Source organism: Gavialis gangeticus, unplaced genomic scaffold (assembly GCF_001723915.1).
Source record: "Gavialis gangeticus isolate Ggan-Ray unplaced genomic scaffold, GavGan_comp1, whole genome shotgun sequence".
Taxonomy (NCBI): Eukaryota; Metazoa; Chordata; order Crocodylia; family Gavialidae; genus Gavialis; species Gavialis gangeticus.
The window spans coordinates 4,080,997-4,098,328 of record NW_017729009.1 but is presented as its reverse complement, the minus strand read 5'-3'; positions in this window follow the sequence as shown (position 1 = coordinate 4,098,328).

Here is a 17,332-nt window from a genome sequence, read left to right as displayed (position 1 = left end):
GGATCAAGGTTGGAGGTGATGCATGATTCATATCAAAGGCAACTTTCCTTGCTTCAAGTCATGTCCAGAAAGGGCCTGATAAACACCCAAACCAAGCTGACACCCACAGGCCCTTCTCCAACTCAGCGGAATCACTGAGTTGAGACATGACCAGGTCTCACCCCTACAAAAACTACCAGGAACCTCTGGGAAACCAAAATGATAGCCTGATTTTCCTCTTCATTTTCCTGACAATAAATGTCTCATGTTCTGCCAGTGAGAAATGAAGGTAAGGGCTTAGCTGGCTTCCTGGTCAGATCAGGGATCACAGTAGATAGGGTATGAGAGGCCAAGCAAAGGAGTCAATAGAATGACTGAAGCAATTTTTTTGGGCGGGCAGTCACCAAAGACACTGTGCACCTAGTGCATACAGGGTATTGCAACTGGGTGCTTCAGACTAGGAGACAGGGCAGGCATGTGGCCAGCTATGATCATTGCACAGGCAAGCCCTCCACTTTTACATGAAACAGCAGCCACTGGATGTGCCCACAAGATGCCAAGTTTGCAGTGACCTGCCTGGCCTTAGTGTGATTCATCTGGCAAAAGAAGCAAAAAATAAGCAGGCACCTTCATTGAGAAGCACTGCAATAACACCTGCATAGCCCATTCTCCCACTTGGTAGTCTGGGATGGGACAAAACACCAGCCTTTAACTAGGGTTTCATGGAATCAAATGGTATTTGCATTGTGAACAAAGAGATTACATAGCACTGAGCTAAATTAAAATGATTAAAGCAGGCGTAGGCAAAATACGGCCTGTGGGATGAATTCGGCCCACCAACTGATTGTATTCAGCCTATGAGTCGGCAGCCACAAACTCACAGAATCCAGCCCACGGATAGGGAATGCTACAGTCCCCAGCAAGGAAGGGATTGGGGGGTGCTGCAGCTTGGGCAGGTGAGGATTGGGGCGTGCTGTAGCTCTGGGCAGGGTGGGAATTGGGGCATAGGGTACAGCAGTCCAATCCCTACCCCACCAGGAACCGTAGCATGCCCTGACCCCCAGCTGCCCCTGGGCTGGATCCCATGCAACTCTGGGTGGGGTGGGGATCAGGGCGTGCAAGAGCTCCAGGTGGGGTAGGGATTAAGACATGCTGCAGCCCCAAGAGGGGTGGGGATCAGGGCATGCTGCAGCTCCAGGTGGGGTAGGGATCATTAAGAAGTGCTGCAGCTCCAAGAGGGGTGGGGATCAGGGCATGCTGCAGCTCCAGGATGGGTGGGGATTGGGGCGTGCTGCAGCTCTGGCTGGAGTAAGGATTGGGGCATGCTGCAGTTCTGGGCAGGGTGGGGACCATGGTATGCTGCAGCTCTGGGTAGCATGATCAGGCTTCATGGTGATCTGGGCAAGAGAGAGAGAGAAGTGTGGCCTTTGAGAGGACACCAAAACTTATTAAGTGGCTCTCCAGCCAAAATAAATGCCCACTCCTGGATTAAAGAGCTACCAACCAATAAATGCTGCCCATGCTCCTGATACTTCCTCTTTGGCAGTGCTGTTGCCCAGAAGTTATTTGCAAATCAGGGAAATTATTCCATTTCTATCCAGTTTCCTTCTATTGGCAGATTGACTTCAGCAATAACAGTCACTTATCAGCAAGGTGGCAGTGACATCATGCACACGAGACTGTGATCTCATTATGTATCAGGCAGAAAATTTTACACTACCATCATCAGCTTTACTAAGAAAGGCAGCCTAGAAGGAGGGAAACCATTTTGTTGTAAATCTACAGGGGGCTAGGATGGAGCTTTGGGGAAGTTTGCACAAAAAAACCCTCCTTGTCTTACCAGAGGAACAAGACATTTTAAAACAAAGCTGTACATTATACATGTGCACACGAGCGTCCACGTGAACCCACCGCTAAGTGCGTACATGCACATACCCACACTCTGTGCACAGAGCCCTGTGTGATCTGTACCTGATCCAAAACATTCTCAACGTTTATTTAAAAAAGCCATGTTAAAAACTGCACAGTCCAGCTGGATGAATGCAGAGAAGTGAGGTCTATAAAGCAACCACTTATGAAAAGCACCAGCCAAATTAAACAGGGCACAGTTTGAGCAAATCATGTCCCCTCCCAAGGTCCCTGCTCCCACAGTGGAAGGATAAGGGGGTAGAATTATGGATCTAAGGCTTGAGAGAATAAATTAGCCTTAATTGTGTCTTATTTTACTTGACCAATTAAACAGTAACCCCTTCTCTCATGTGGCTCCCATGACATATGACCTGCTTTGGACATGGCTGTTTATTCCACTTCCAAGACAAATGCATGAGTCCCAGTTGTGGGAATTATTTCAGGCTTTGAAGAATTACCTGGAGATGCTGGCATAAATCCAGCCACTTGAGTAGTTACACTGGGCAAGAATTTGGTCCATTATGTCCACAGAGAGAACAGAAAAATATCCTTTATGTAGCATTTCCACGGGGTGGGGAAATAAGGTGTTTGGACTCGGCTGCATGGAGCAGCTGTAAAGAAATCCTGAGAGATTTCAGAGAGCCAGAAATGCTGACTCTGCCTATCAGAGGTACAAGGAGACACTGGTCTGCCCGGCGTGGTTTGCAGGTGTCATGGGACAGAACATGGTTGTTTTAGGTATTGCTTGATAGCAACAATTCTTTGCTCTTTCTTGAGCCCTTTCCATCAAAGGGCTTTTACATACACCAATAAATAACTGAGCCTCACACCTCCCCAGGAAGTAAGTATCACCTCCATTTTTGTAATGGGAAAATTCAGGGACATTCAGGGGACCAGTATTCTCGGAGTCCTCATTTCCAGCCTTCCCATGCTAGCTGCTAAACTACAGGCCGTTGCAGAAGTCAACATGAGACTCTCCTCTCTTATTTCTAGGACACATACCCCTCCCAGAGCCAGGGACAGAACTCAGGAGTCCTGCCTCCAAGCCCCCTACTCAACTATTAGATCTCATGCCTTCTCCTCTACATTAGAGTTTAGAAAAATAAAGGCAGTCTGGGATGATGAGGACACGCTTGGACTAGTGCTGCAAGGCCTTGGCTCTCAAGGGAGCTGAGCATCCCCAACTCCCACCACCTTCACTTGGAGATTTGGGTGCTCTGCCCTTGTGACAAAGAGCCCAAGAGGCCTTTTGGCTGAGGCAGTGAGTCTGAGCGATCCGGCTGTTCTGGGAAGTGTGGGGCGTTGGCCGAAAAGAAAATTCATTAAAAAGAAGAAATTCCGAGACTTGGATGCACAGACAGAGTCCAGTCAAATGTAAATATGTTCTCAGAAAGTGATGCTGGCCCTGGGAACCTCCCCAGGGGAACCATGCCAGAAACAGAGCCTGAGACGCGCTGCCAACAGAACGGCCTGGATGGCAGACTCAGCATGGAGCTCCTGTCATCTCCTTTCAGAGGCCATGCCCTGTTCCTCAACGTGTGTGTTTTATGAATTGGCTCTCAGAGGCCTTTTCTCATCCAACTCTGAGCCATTTCAAAATGAGCCCCTGCAGAGGAGGGCCCCTCCTTTGCCTGGAGTCCAGTGGGGCTGAGGAAGGAGCACCATGCTTGGTGCACACAGTGACTGGCTCCAGGAAAAGAGGTGCCAGCATCAGTCCCACTCCCTGTAAGTCCTTTCCAGCAGGTCTGTTGTGGAAGATCTGCTTCCACTGGAGGCTTCCGCAGTGCAGTCCTCAGAGGAAAACAAGGGAATAACAGACAGTCCTTCAGTCCAAACCAGCACTGGGAAGGGGAAAGGCTGGGTGGAGCCAGTGCCCTATGGAGGGCAGATGTAGTCACTAAAAGCAAGTACTGTGGTGCAGATCTCCAGCTAAGAGTAGACTCTGGCTGCAAAGGGGAAGCTTCAAACACCTTCATTTAGCCATGTGCAACTTCACCCCACCCTGAGAAGACAGAGGGCAAGCCCAACTTGGAAGCAGGAAAAAAGGAGACATAAACCTGCTGTTCTTCTGTTGACACCCTTCCACCCACACAATGGCCTTCTCCTATCAAGATCCATTTTAAACTAGCACCACTTCTGCCATGCTCAGCAGAAGTCCTCCTGGTGGGGTCCCCTTCTGCCCAGGATTTCTATAACATGAGCCTTGTATTTTGCTCTGGTGACATAAAAAGGAGACTTCCCAAGTAGCTGGCAGGTAGCTCCAGTCTGGTGTGTCACATGCTTCTAACTGATGCAAGGCATCTCTTATTAAACTAGTGCACTTGGCTCCTCCTCCTCTCAGCTCAGTGTCTTTTCTTTTCAGACTGCCCTCCCCGCAATGCTGGACAGTGGCAGCAGCTCCTTCAGGGCACATGGCAGCGCACCCAGCTGCAGCACCCTGAGGCCTGAGCCAAAGCATCCAGCTGAATAGGCAGCTTGACACGCCTTGCTTTCAGGGTGCAGCAGGGAGCAGTGGCCCTCTCTAGGCAGGGGCATCCCATTATTCAGACTCCAGATGTCAGGCCACTGACTACACCTGTCTCCAGACAGCTTCCAAGGCCTCAGCGCTGAGAGGGGCTCTTGGTTGTGCCCTCCAATCACATAAAACAGGCAGTGTGCATCACGCTCTAATGCAGACTGATATAATTATCTCAGAAGTGCATTAGCAAAGTTAGTGAACTAACACCAGGGGGTTGTGATAAACAGATAAGAATCAGCCCCTAGATCAGGCAGAGATGGGAAGGTCAAGGCTTCTTGTCTAAGGGAAAATTTGTTCTGATATCTGATGCAGCCACACAGACAGCTTGACAGACACATGCAGTGGGCGCCATTTGTATCTCAGCAGGGGGTGGGCTGGCAGCAGGTGACTGCTTCCAAGGAAAACATCAATGCTGTGCATGCATGTCATGTCAGCCAAGCTCTGCTGCAGTGCTGAGAAGAAGCAATAGTGTGGGGGAACCACTGGGAGCCTTGCAGCTGGGTTGTCAACATATGAGGATCTGACCCTAAGCAGCGCACTGCTCATGCCACAGGTCAAAGAGTGAGCCTTGGAGCTGCACAAATCAGTGGTCCCTGTAACCACAGGTTTGGGCAGGGCATTGGCACCAGCAGGCAGGAGGATGCAGGGACACATTCCCTTCAACCCAGTGGCCCCTAGATATGAAATCCTAACACGACTGCAGCTCAGTTGCATAGCTGGCACCTCATCCGTTGTCTCTTCAGCTGCTTTCAGACAGGCCCTGGCAGTTACTGCTGTATCCCACTGTGCTAATCTGTGCTGAGTGGTAATTTCATCTTCCCCTGGCTCCCTGGGTTCTGACTAGCACATAGAGGCAGCCCAGCAAACAGGGGCTGCCAGGAGCTACCTGCCTGAATGGTAGAGAACAGCGTGGGTTCTCTAGGTATGTGCTAGACGCTGTGGAGGGGAAAAGAACATGCTCTGCAGGCAAGGGATTTTTGCAGATGCTCCCATGCATGAGATGAGCCACTCCAGGGGCAGAAGAAAAGGAGCTTTATTAAACTGGTTTCAGTTCCCAGCTGGATTAACAAAAAGCAGAATTAATACAGAAGCAGGAAGGGATTTGAGCTATGTTCTGCCCCCTATGACTGCAAAATTGATAACTTGGCCACAGGGCAAAGCCCCCACATCCCCCAGCCAAGGGGCTGCTGCAGACCATGGACTGACTGATGGGCAGGGAACCCAGACAGCAGACCACTGTCAGGGCTGCTGCCACAGCTCCTCACACAGATGGCAATGTCAGCCCATGTCATTGCCCTAGCGCAGCTGTTAGTAGCCCTGGGAGGCTGTCGGGCAGCAGATAGCAAGCCAGGGCAGGTAAGAAATCACTATATTGCTGTGGCATGTTGAAGCAGCAGTGTCTGACCAGAGGAGTCTGTCTTTCTGTGTCTATCTGCACCAGCAGCATCCCTTTCCACTGCATGTTTCTGGCCTGAGCTCTGACTGAGGCCAAGCTGCCAGCAGCCTGCATCCTTCCTGCTGGTGCCTCAGCCAGAAACAGATGCTTTCCCTGGCTGCAATGCAGCTCTTGCCCAACAGGAAGGGCTCACATAGAGGGTAGTGTGTGACTGTCAGACCCTTGCTTTATTCAAGGGGACTGAAGGGAAGAGGTATTAAGGAGTGCTAATCCCTTATTAAAGGCTCATTTGAGGGACTGCAAAGGAAGTGGAGCAGAATCACAGTCAAGGTGCCACGTGGTGCCCCTTGGCAGTACAGTTTCTTGGCTGGGGTATCTAGACTGACTTATACTAGAACAATCCAGCTGCCCCGTGGGCTTCAGGCTCAAAGAAGAGCAGCACCTTCCATGCCTGAGTTTTTCTGGCCTCCATGACCCACACCTGCAGTCCCATGTTCAGGGGCAGAAAGCATTTGGATTGTTTTCAGCTGTAAGCGGTTAGTTTTGCCTCTGCCCAGATCCCTGCTGTGTATGGGTGCATTGCTAGCAAAGCGAGCCCTCCACCCACCTGCACCCAGCCTTGCCTCACACAGTCACTCCCACTGATCCCAGGCAGGAATTCCTGGGATGCCATGTGATCCCCACTGTCCAAGGAAACCAGCCCTTGGCCACCAGTTTGAAGGGCTCTTTGTTATCCTCTGTAATTATACCTGCACCAGGGAATAGGAATGTGATGAAAAACTCCGTGCTGGAGCTTTTCAAGCAGCATAACACAGTTCAAACAAACAGGGAGCACATTGTTTCCGGCACGTACCAGGCTGCTTGGGGCTTCCCTCCCCACCCACCTTATTCCAAACATTTGCCTGAAATAATCAGCTGGTGATAAACCCAGAGTTTAACTTAAGCAAAACCAACACTGGGCAAAGAGCACCTTGGGATCCCCCCACCCCTTTCAGACAGCAGCCTGGATGCCTCAGGAAAAAACCCTGTGGGGACTGGGCTGGTACTGCCAGGAAAGGGACAAGTTAGAACAACTGGGGAAAGAGAGGTTGAGTCAAGGATTTGTGGAAAGGCCTTTGGACCCCAAGGCCAGTGACTTCAACCTCTATCATGGAGAATAGTCACTGCTGCCATGCAGGGCCAGCAATGCTGCAATACAAACAATTGTCCATTTGGTGCCCTGGGAATTCCCAGTCCAAAATCCAGGCCATGCTGTCAAATAGCCCCTGTCTATGCCAGTGAAGCAGGGTGGTGCATTCCAGGTGATGCTGCATATAAACCATGTTGACTCTGAGCTAGATTTTTCAGAAGAGCTCATCTCCCCCTAGACACCAGAATAAGTGAGTAAATTGTACTGGGCTGTCCATGCTGGGTGTTGATTGCATTTGGAAATCAGGCCCTCACAATGATTGCAACTCATGGTCACCTGTATTCTTACTCAACCGCACCCATGTCTACTGGGGGTTAAGAGCCAGATATCATTGTCTGTACAGCCCCAGCCCACCAGAAATGAGAGGAGTGTAGTGTATACAGTTGTTCATAATCAAGATAAAATGCCAGCCTTTGGCTATATCAGTCCTGATTAGCCAAGCTTAAGGGGGATCATGGACATGTAATCCCTTCTGCCAGGTGTTGTGAAAAGGAACTAGTCTCTATTATGCTTTAGTGGGATAAGATTCACCTATCCCTGGGCCATGCAGTGCAATGACTCAGCACTGAGCAAGTGACTCCACAAGCTCAGCGAACCTGAGACTCTCTGCAAACTACCTGGTTCTCTGGGCCTTGGGCAGGGGACTAAACTATTGCTTACTGGTATGAATGCCTAAGCAGGCAGATTGACTTTTGCCAACCTGTCCCTGGCCCAAACCCAGCTGCTGGGGTTTGCATATATGCTCTACTGTGTCATATGGAAGGGACTTCAAAGCAGGTCTCTTGGCACATGGGAGCTGGAGCCCTGCAGGCTTTTGTGTAGTTCCATTCTCCCCTGGACGTGTGCAGGGTGGTTAAACACCCCACTCTCACCACGTCTGCAGAGTGCAGAATTAATGCCCCATGTCCCAGGGCAGGGAGGCTCCCCGTAATGGGGGCATGCAGAAAGATAAGGGCAGTGATTCTCAGCCTTCTTGGACTTGAGGCACCCCCACCACCACTAGCCTCAAGGCACCCTTCTATAACTTTGGTGAACTGAGTGGTGCCCAATTCCAAAAATATATTGATATATTGCAATGCTTAATCCTTGAAGTGAGAGCAGGGGGTAGTGCAGGGATGGACAAGCAGAGACAAGCCTGAGCCTGCCCTTATCTGCTTATCTTCTCACACCTAAGGGCATCCTTCAAAGGATCTGGTGGCACCCATGGGTGGCATCTGATGACATCCTAGTTCACAGCTAAAAGGCAGCTCTGGCCTGCACTCATGGACTGCAGGGGCTTCTCCATTGACCAGGGCTCTGCTTGGGATGCCACCCATGCTGCTGATGCTGGCAGAGCCAGAGGAGCTGCTACAGAAAGGTGAGCAAGACACTTGGCTCAGGGTACTGCTCAGCTCTGCACTGGGGAAGCTGAGGCAGGCACAGAAGCTAACTGGGCTCGGGGAAGCGTTTGCCAGGATGGGGTGAAGGCAGCTCACACATGGTCCGAGAGGGGCATGGCCTCTTATGGAATGGGCTGGATTTTGTAGTACAAAGGCTGCAGAGATCCTTCAGGGGCCTGGCACTTCCCGGCACACTGCCGCCTTAGCTCATGTTGAAAGTTGACCCTGGACACCACCTTCCCACGAGTGCCCCACGTGCTCACCAAGCCCAGCCCCAGCCCTAGCTCCAGCCCCTGCTATCTGCCCCAGAGGAGCCAGGCTGGCTGCACCCTGGCTCTGCTGCTGGGTTGGACTCTGTGGACACAGGCCCACACTTGTGCCATGCTCCCTGGGCCTCCTTTGATTAAGCTTTCAACACAGAGGCTCTGCAAGCAGGGCTGGCATCTGGCCAGCTGTCAGACAGCCACAGGGACCAGCCCGAGAGACCCACAAGGGGAAAAGCAAGCCCCTGTCCTTGAGCAAGCCCCAGGGGTGGGTTCAGCACAGCAAGGTGTAGTGGGGAGGGTACAGGGGGCTAGAGACCAACATTCTTCAGGCCCATGGAACAAAGGTCACCAATTTAGGGGAAGGTGAGAGGGACTCACGCAACAGGGATCCATGCCAAACAGCCCAGGGGGATCACCAGAGCAGAGACAGCAGGAGCAGTGGCAGTGCAGCCTGCCCAGCTACCCTCTGACAGTCACTGCGGAGGGCAAGATGCCTCCTACCCCAGCAGGGGCCCAGTTGGTGCAGGCTGGGGAAGCAGGATTGGAAAATGAGTGCTTGGTATGGGGCTGGACCCTGAGAAAAATCAGGTGTCACTGGTCAGTCTCTGAGCCAAGGGGCTGCCGCATCCCTGTAGCTGCTCTTATAGTGATTTAAAGTTTGCAGACACTCTCCCAGGACAAGTCTTTGGGTCTTCTGAAGCAAACCAAGGGCTGTGGGGAGGTGGAAAGGGAAGCTAGGTCCCTGCCACGGGACTGGCTGGGAGCACAGCTCAGGTTCTTAACCTATAAGGACCAGCTTCTGCAGCACTGAGCTGAGGACACCAGGCCCCTCGGCTGAGGGCTTCGTGCTTGGCTGGGTAACGGGGTGCAGTGACATAGCTTCACACTTAAGAAGGGAACCCTGGAGCTGCCTGGGGTTTTAGCTTCAGTACCAGCATGCCTGCTTGCCAGCTAAATGCTCAGGCACAGTCAGAGACCCAAGTACTGCTCAACTCTCATGATTGATGAAAAATCCCATAAGAGATGCCCCACAGGAGCCCAGGCATGTCTGAAAAGGCTCCTGCTGGGTCAGTAGTTGTACAGAACCAATGCATTCCTAAGCAAGGCGTGCGGGGCAGTGCTTTCTCATCCACAACCCTGTCTTCTGAGCAGGGCCTTCTCAGAGCAGGGTCTGGCTTCATTGTGAAACTCCAGGGACATCATTGTCGTTTGTTGGGTGCAGGCAGAGCTCCCAAATGGCCCACAGCAATAAATCCTCTGGCTGGAGCCTTGCTTAGGGCAGCTCTAAAGCAATACACCCAAGACGAACAGGGGACTCCCTGCCCCTCCCTTCAGCGGTGGATGAAAGCAGGGAATTGTCCTTTTCCCAGGGGATCAGGCATCTCTCCTTGGGGAGTAATCTGCCCCTCTGACCACTCTGAACACCAATCACAGCCAACAGGGCCTGTTCCACCACAAGACAGCAGCTCTGGGCTCCCAGGGAACAAGCCGGGCTGCTTAGCCCAGCTCCTTTGGTTCATGAGGCTGTAGTTAAGAGGCCTAAACCTTGGGAACTGCCCTACCTCCTGGATTAAACACACTTCAGGTCAGGCCTAGCAATCACTCTTGCTCACTGCTGTGGGAGGCACTGACTTACTGGGCACATTTACATGTGCATTCATGCTCCGCAATTACGGTGCATTAAGTTTAGTACCTGTAATAACAGGAACTAACTTAATGTGCCGTAATCAGCACTACTGTACAATAGCACCAGTGCACATTTTTTATGTGACACTAATGCACAGTAGACTAATTCTTCTGCACATTAGTGCATTAGCATGGCTTTTGCTGTGATGTGCTAATGCACAGTAGAATTAGTCTACTGTGCATCTCATGTAGATGCGCCTATAGAAACCTTGCCTCTTGGGAACTCCTTGAGTGTCACTTGAACCAGGGCAAGGGATAACCCAGTCATTAGGGATCGGCTCACTACCCTCCATGTCACGCAGTTGCCTTTTGGAGGCATCCTGCACCTCCTGACTCCACTTGGATTCCTTTCTCACGATGCAACATTTCTTTGTGCTTCCTTCCCCACATCCCTTACTAATCCCACTCCACCTCTCTCATCCTACCCACTTGCCTCTCACTGATTGTTATTCATCCTTGCAGCTAAAACACAGGCTACAAAAAAGATCAGAGCCACCAAGACTGTTAAACAGGTTGCTAAAACTCTGGGGTATCAACTGTCCTTCTCTCACCTCTGGATTTATTGACTTATTGAGCTCACTGGCTTCCCTCATGAAGCCTTTATGTCCTTTAAAATTCTCATTGCCAGCCAGTCTGATTTCATAATTGCATTGGCCTTATTCCAGCAGTAGCAGCATATTCAGGTTCGTTACCTGCCAAACAATTAGCCTCCAAACCCAAGCAGCACTGCCACTGGGTGGGCTCTGAATAAGGAGAGATTATTACCAGCTGCCCATGCACAGAGCTTGGATTAGACTCTGTTGCTAGAAAGCAGAGCGTGTCCAGTGCCTATTGAGCATGAATGTACCCTAATTCGGTTCTGGAGTAGCCATCTCAAGCAGGGGGGACATTAAGGCAGTGTAAACTGTGATTGCTCTGGTCTGGTAAGAGCCCTCCCTCCAACCGCCCCCAACATGTAGCCTTTGATTTCAAGGTTCCAGTAAGCACTGACTGGTAGCAGGCACTTTCCTGGCTGCTCTTACTCTGGATGTCTAGGAAAGAGCAGAGGCCCCACACTGAGCCTTGGTACAGGGTTTTCAACAGGTAAACCTAGTCTTGCTCTCTGGTGGAAGAGTCAGTCCTCCAGCATGTGTTTTAGCTGGGTTTCTCTGCTGACCACAAGGTGACATGGGTACCTGGGGCATTACCTGACTTGGTGTTGGCCTGATTTCAGCCATCGGTACAGCCATACCCATGTGCACGCAGTGCTGGCAGGAAGAGCTCAAGCTTCAAAGGTGTCTCCTGACAGCTGCAACGAGGACAGACCCCTATCTCCCTTGAAGCCCTGCAGGCCTTAGTTTCATAGTAGTTAGGATCGGAAGGGACCTGGGCAGATCATCAAGTCCAACCCCCTGCCATGGGCAGGAAAGGATGCTGGGGTCAAACTATGACCCCGGCTAAGTGATTAACAAGCCACCTTTTGAAGACCCCCAGGGTAGGAGCGAGCACCACTTCCCTTGGAAGTTGGTTCCAGATCCTAGCCGCCCTGACCGTGAAGTCATGCCTCCTGATATCTAGACTGAATCTACTCTCTGTCAACTTATGACCATTATTCCTCATTACTCCCAGTAGTGCTCAGGAGAGCAGGGACTCTCCCATAGCCTGCTGGTCTCCCTTGGCCAGTTTGTAGACAGCCACCAGGTCCCCCCTCAGCCTTCTCTTATGGAGGCTGAACAGGTTCAGGTCCCATAGCCTCCGCTCATAGAACCTGCCTTGCTGCCCCCTGATCATGTGAGTGACCCTCCTCTGGACCCTCTTGATACTGTCCACATCCCTCCTGAAGTGCAGCGCCCAGAACTGGATGCAGTACTCCAACTGCGGCCTGACCAGTGCCGCATAGAGGGGGAGGATCACCTCCTTGGATCTGCTCAATATGCATCTGTGGAAGCATGACAAGATGCGGTTGGCCTTCCTGACTGCGTCCCCACACTGCCGGCCCATGTTCATCTTGGCATCAATGATGACTCCAAGATCGTTTTCTGCCTCTGTGCTGACTAGAAGGCAGTATGCTGCTGGTTCTTCCTCCCTAGGTGCAGTACCTTGCACTTGTCAGTACTGAAGCCCATCCTGTTCTCATCCACCCACCCCTGTAACCTGACTAGATCTAGTTGCAGCCTCTCCCTCTCCTCCAGCATGCCCACTTTTCCCCACATCTTCGTGTCACCCGCGAATTTGAACAAGGTGCTTTTCACCCCCTCGTCCAAGTCGCCTGATAAGGGGATGATGGGAGAAGCAATGAAGTGGTGCTTTGGGCTCAGCACACAGACAGAAGGGCCAAGGCAAAGCAAAGACCTAGTGAAGAGGGCGAGGTGGGGGCAGGTGGCTGCTGGGGAGGGGAGGGTGGAGGGCGTCCATTACCCAGACAATTCTAGCAACACCGGGGCAGTCTCTGCACACCGGGAGTTCTTCTGGTCACCTTTGGGGTGACGACAGAGTGCAATGCGGCAGCACCAGAGCAGAGGGGCACCTGCCCTGGGCATGTGGAACCACCTTCCCTTCCACCTGCCTTTTTCCATTTTCCCCACAGCAGAAAGAACAAGCCCATTGACTTGCAAAGCGTGGGAAAAGCTGGTCATGGGGATGAGGAGGTGGGCGCAGGCCCTGCCCTGGCTCATATCTCACAGGATCAAGCATGCTTCAGGGTCAATGGTGCATGCCCAGCTCCGCACCTGGAAAAAAGCACTCTACTGACTTCCTTTCCATGCTGTTTATCACAACCCTGGAAAGAAACTGTTCCCAGAGCAGCTCAGCTACACCCTCCTTTGAGGCCCAGAGATGCAGAGCTAGGCTTTTCCCAGGAGATGGCAGTAGACTACAAAATGAGTGCACCTGAGTAGGGTCTGGGGAATTTTAAATATATACTGTATGGGCATTTAGGGAAAGCGTGTCCAGCAATTCACTGTCCTTGGTTGACTGCTACTTAACCAGTTTAACCTGCTAGTGCTGGGGCCCTGGTCTGGCCTGGCTTAGAATGACTAGAATCCTCTGCTCTTTTCCACTCCAGACTTGCAGACATCAAAACGTTTTTCTCCTGACTGTGGAGCCTGCCAAGTCTACTCATCACTCCACAGGTCTCCCTGTACCCATGACCTCTGAAGGGACCCAAACCCAGGCCCCAGCCTTCAAGATCCCAATCCTGGTGTTAGGACTCTGGCTCTGCTCTGTTCAGGTCAGCGATAGTACAGCCCTAAAACTGCTCAGCAGCCCAGCAAAACGGAGAGAGGCAGCACATGACACTTTGGGGAGACAAACCTCATGTGAAGCACCTGCTGGTGCAATATTACCATAGCAAGAACCCTTTCCCCAACTGCTGATCCGCTTCTGACCTCCCCAAGGCAGGGAGACCTAGCACATATATGGCAGTAGGCATCACAGCTAATGTAGTGCAGGTCAAGACCTTCTTCATTCAGAGCTCTTCACTGCAAAAGAAAGGACAAGAAATACTTCCTCCAGTAGCAGTGAGTTCTGCAGGGCATGGCTGGCATTTGTTTTAGAAGCACTGCTCCTAAATGCAAGTGAGTGGCAGCCAGGACCCCAACTGAGCTCTCGTCCCCACAGGGAGCCCTTCCTACAAGGCCTTTTGTGGTCTTTGGCCCTCAGGGTCCTTACCACCACAGGAGATGCTTTTGGATAGCACCTCTATGCTTTTCCCTGACCTCTTGCTGTCCCTTAGGTTTGTCTGATCCCAGCTCCCAGTTGCCAGTTGTTCAAGGTTAGTCTCCAGTAGTTGGGGTTTTCATCCACTTCATCAAGGGGGTCCTTCTTCAGGTGAATACCCCAATCAGTGCCTGATACCCCATTCCACATCACTACATGTAATACCCCTCTCTCAGCATAGTCCAAGGTAGTCCTTAAACCTTAACAGGCAGGCAGAGAAACTGAGGCACACGCAACGCTAGAAGTACGACAAAGCAATCCCACTTTCCCTTCGGGCACTGAGGGCTCCAGGCCATTCTCACCCCTGTTCAGGCCTTTCTTCCATTTGGTTCCTCTCCTCTCAAAGTGCCAATTTTTCTCTGATTTCTTATTGTAACAAGGGGACCCTAAACAGCACATTGCTCAGCTTGGCTCTAGGGAGGCTTCAGTCAAAGCATTTCCTGGCTTAGTAGATGCAGGATGCACCTATTAATACAATAGAGTATTCACTCTCTTGGCACCAAGCTCATGATGACTCATGTCCAGGTCTTTATTAAGGAGGTTGGGCAGAGTGGTTCCAGGAGCAATGGGCTGGAAATGGGCAGAGGAAATGGATACCCAAACAACTAAAAAAATGTTTGCACCATCAGGATCAGCTACACCTGGAGCTGATAACGAACAATAGGGACAAAGGTGGTTAATTGAGAGCTGCCTCAGGGGAGGCCTTTCTGATTAATTCCCACAAAGCCCTGGGGCTCTCGTTAGTGAAACTATTGGAAATGCCCAGTCACCATCCTTTTTTTTTAAAGAACTGTTACCTGTTCCAAGCCAGATCAGCCAAGTCAAGTCCAAATCCATGAGTCAGTCCAGAACCATAAGTGGCCCTACAACTGGGAAACATCCTCCACCCCCACCAGGGGCTTCAGATATTTCCAAAGTCTTTTGGCAGGCATCCTACATGCAGGCCCAAGCCCAGAGACTTGGTGTTCGGATGCCCCCAAGTTTTGCCTGCCTTCAGCCATATAGCCGCAGAAGGAAGCTAGGGAGGAGCCTCCCATTTTCATAAAGTGGGCTTTAAGCCCCAGCACCTTGGTGGGTACTAAACCATGCCAGAAGAACAGTTATCCTCAGGACCTCTTAAGGAAAACTGCCCTCATGGTGCTTCCCCTGCCCAGTCACCATATATCAGGGATAATGAAATCCAAAGGGACAGGAGCCAGTTGGGTATCTGCGCCTGGTAAGGGACTGACACAGACTGCTTGCCCTCAGAAAGGATTGCAAAGCTGCATGGAGGCTTTTTACTTCTGGCAGGGAAGGGCCATGAAGCATTTTTCTTTCTGCTCATATTTTGCCTGTCGAACATCAGGGTTGCAGAGACTGCTTTTGGTGTATGACTCCTTGACTTGAAAAGTAGCTTCCCTCTGCCCTCGTCTGAGAGACCAGGTTTGAAGAGCCCTGACGCCTGCTCCGTAGGCCTGATCTGCATACAGAGCTTGACTCAGCACAGCTGTCAGCTGGGTGCACTAAGCCCAGTACAGCTCCACTGCGTACTGTCATCCAGGTATGAGATCACTAACAACGGTGCAACTACACCCTCTGCAGGGGGTTGTTCTTCAACCGGCACTGGCGTATGTACAGACAGGAAAAAAACAGATAGCTTGAAATAACCTGGCTGGGAACTCTCCTATAACATGTCAGTGGATGCTGCACTCATTAGCAAATCAGTTCTTTAAAAGCCAGTTTAGTACAACAAGGGAATGCCATGCTGGAGATTTGGGGTGGGAGGGAGGGAAACGGACAAGGGTGCACACAAAACCCCAACCAACTTTCACAGAGTAAAAGCTGCAGCACGGTTCTAGCCACTCCACAGCAGATTATTAGCAGCCCAGAAATGGATGGCTACCAGGCAGTTTCAGAGAGCCCTGAACTCAATGGTCGGGAGTCATTTTCACGTGATGCATGGTTTGCCTAGCACCAGGCCAGCGCCAGTTATTCAAATTCAGGCTGGAAGTCACCTTTCAGGTGGTCCTCAGGGACATAGAGCTGGACCAGGGCCTACTGTAGCAAAGCCAAGCTGGCTGGTTGTTTTATGTTTGCCTATGGATGAGCTGCAAAACCAGACACTTCATTTCCTTGCTACCAGTCTACTGGGAGCTGTTGGGTGCTGAACACCTGGAAATCTGACACTTTCCAAGGCCCACGCCATATTCAGAAGTGGTATTGATATAATTCTCCTTACGGCAGTAGAGCTGGGTACTATTCCACACACAGAGCCTGACCTACTCCAAACACTCACATTCTTCAAGTAGTCTTTCAAGCTTCTCTTCATAAACACAAGGTCTAGAAAAGTAAATACATTCAAACAGAGATTCTTACCTCGTCACTCAACTCCAGCAGCTGGGGCATAAGCTGTTAGTGATGGTGAGTGTGCATTTCCTAGTACTGTGATCCCCTCAGCTGCCAGTGCCCACCCCCTCCAAACAGCCTGGAGTGCAGGGACCCTGTAGGTAGTGCACAGATACCAGGTGCTGAACCACACCAATCCTACACAGTGCGGTGCTATGCAGAAACTTGTTGATTTCGGGTTTTTTTAACTCTAGTTCAAGGAATAGGAAGCCTGGCCTGGTATCTGGGCACTAGCCCAGAACATGGGAAACAGCTTCAAGTCACTGCTCTGCCAGCAATGGCTGACCCTGCCTAAAATCACTTAGCCTTGTGCCTCAGTTTCCCACCTGTGACAGGGAGAAAAGCACTGCCCTGGCTCTCAGTGCCATCTTGATGATCAGTAGAGAGACCTTCCTCCTGGTGGTGGCAGGTTTCAGAGAGACCTGACCAGGGAAGTAGCTGTCTATGGGCACCTGATCAGACAGCAAGGGACCCCGACAGCTCACTTCAAATCCAGCTTCAGGTATGCACTGTGGAGTGTCAAGGAACCTGCTCATTAAACAGACACTCAGACCCCACAGCTGGGGCCTGTATTAAAATGGGATTACGTGAAATGTGCTGGTACTACAGGAAGGCAGAAGATGACAGGAAAGAAATGGCAGACCACATATGGTAGAGAGGGGTTTGGCATAGACTTTTTCAGGGGCAGGCCCTGAGGGCAGTGGGTGTAGGCATGGGTATGGAGATGGGTGCACAGATACATGGTGCAAACTGTGAAATGGGTGTTTAATGGTTTAACTGCCAAAGTGTGTTTTGATCTACCAAGTGAATCACCAGGGCTGCTTGGTGGAGTGTTGGCAGTAACATTATGTATTTATTTATATAGAAATAATTATTTTGCAAAAAAAAAAAAAAAAAAAAAAAAAATTTTTTTTTGGGGGGGATTTATAA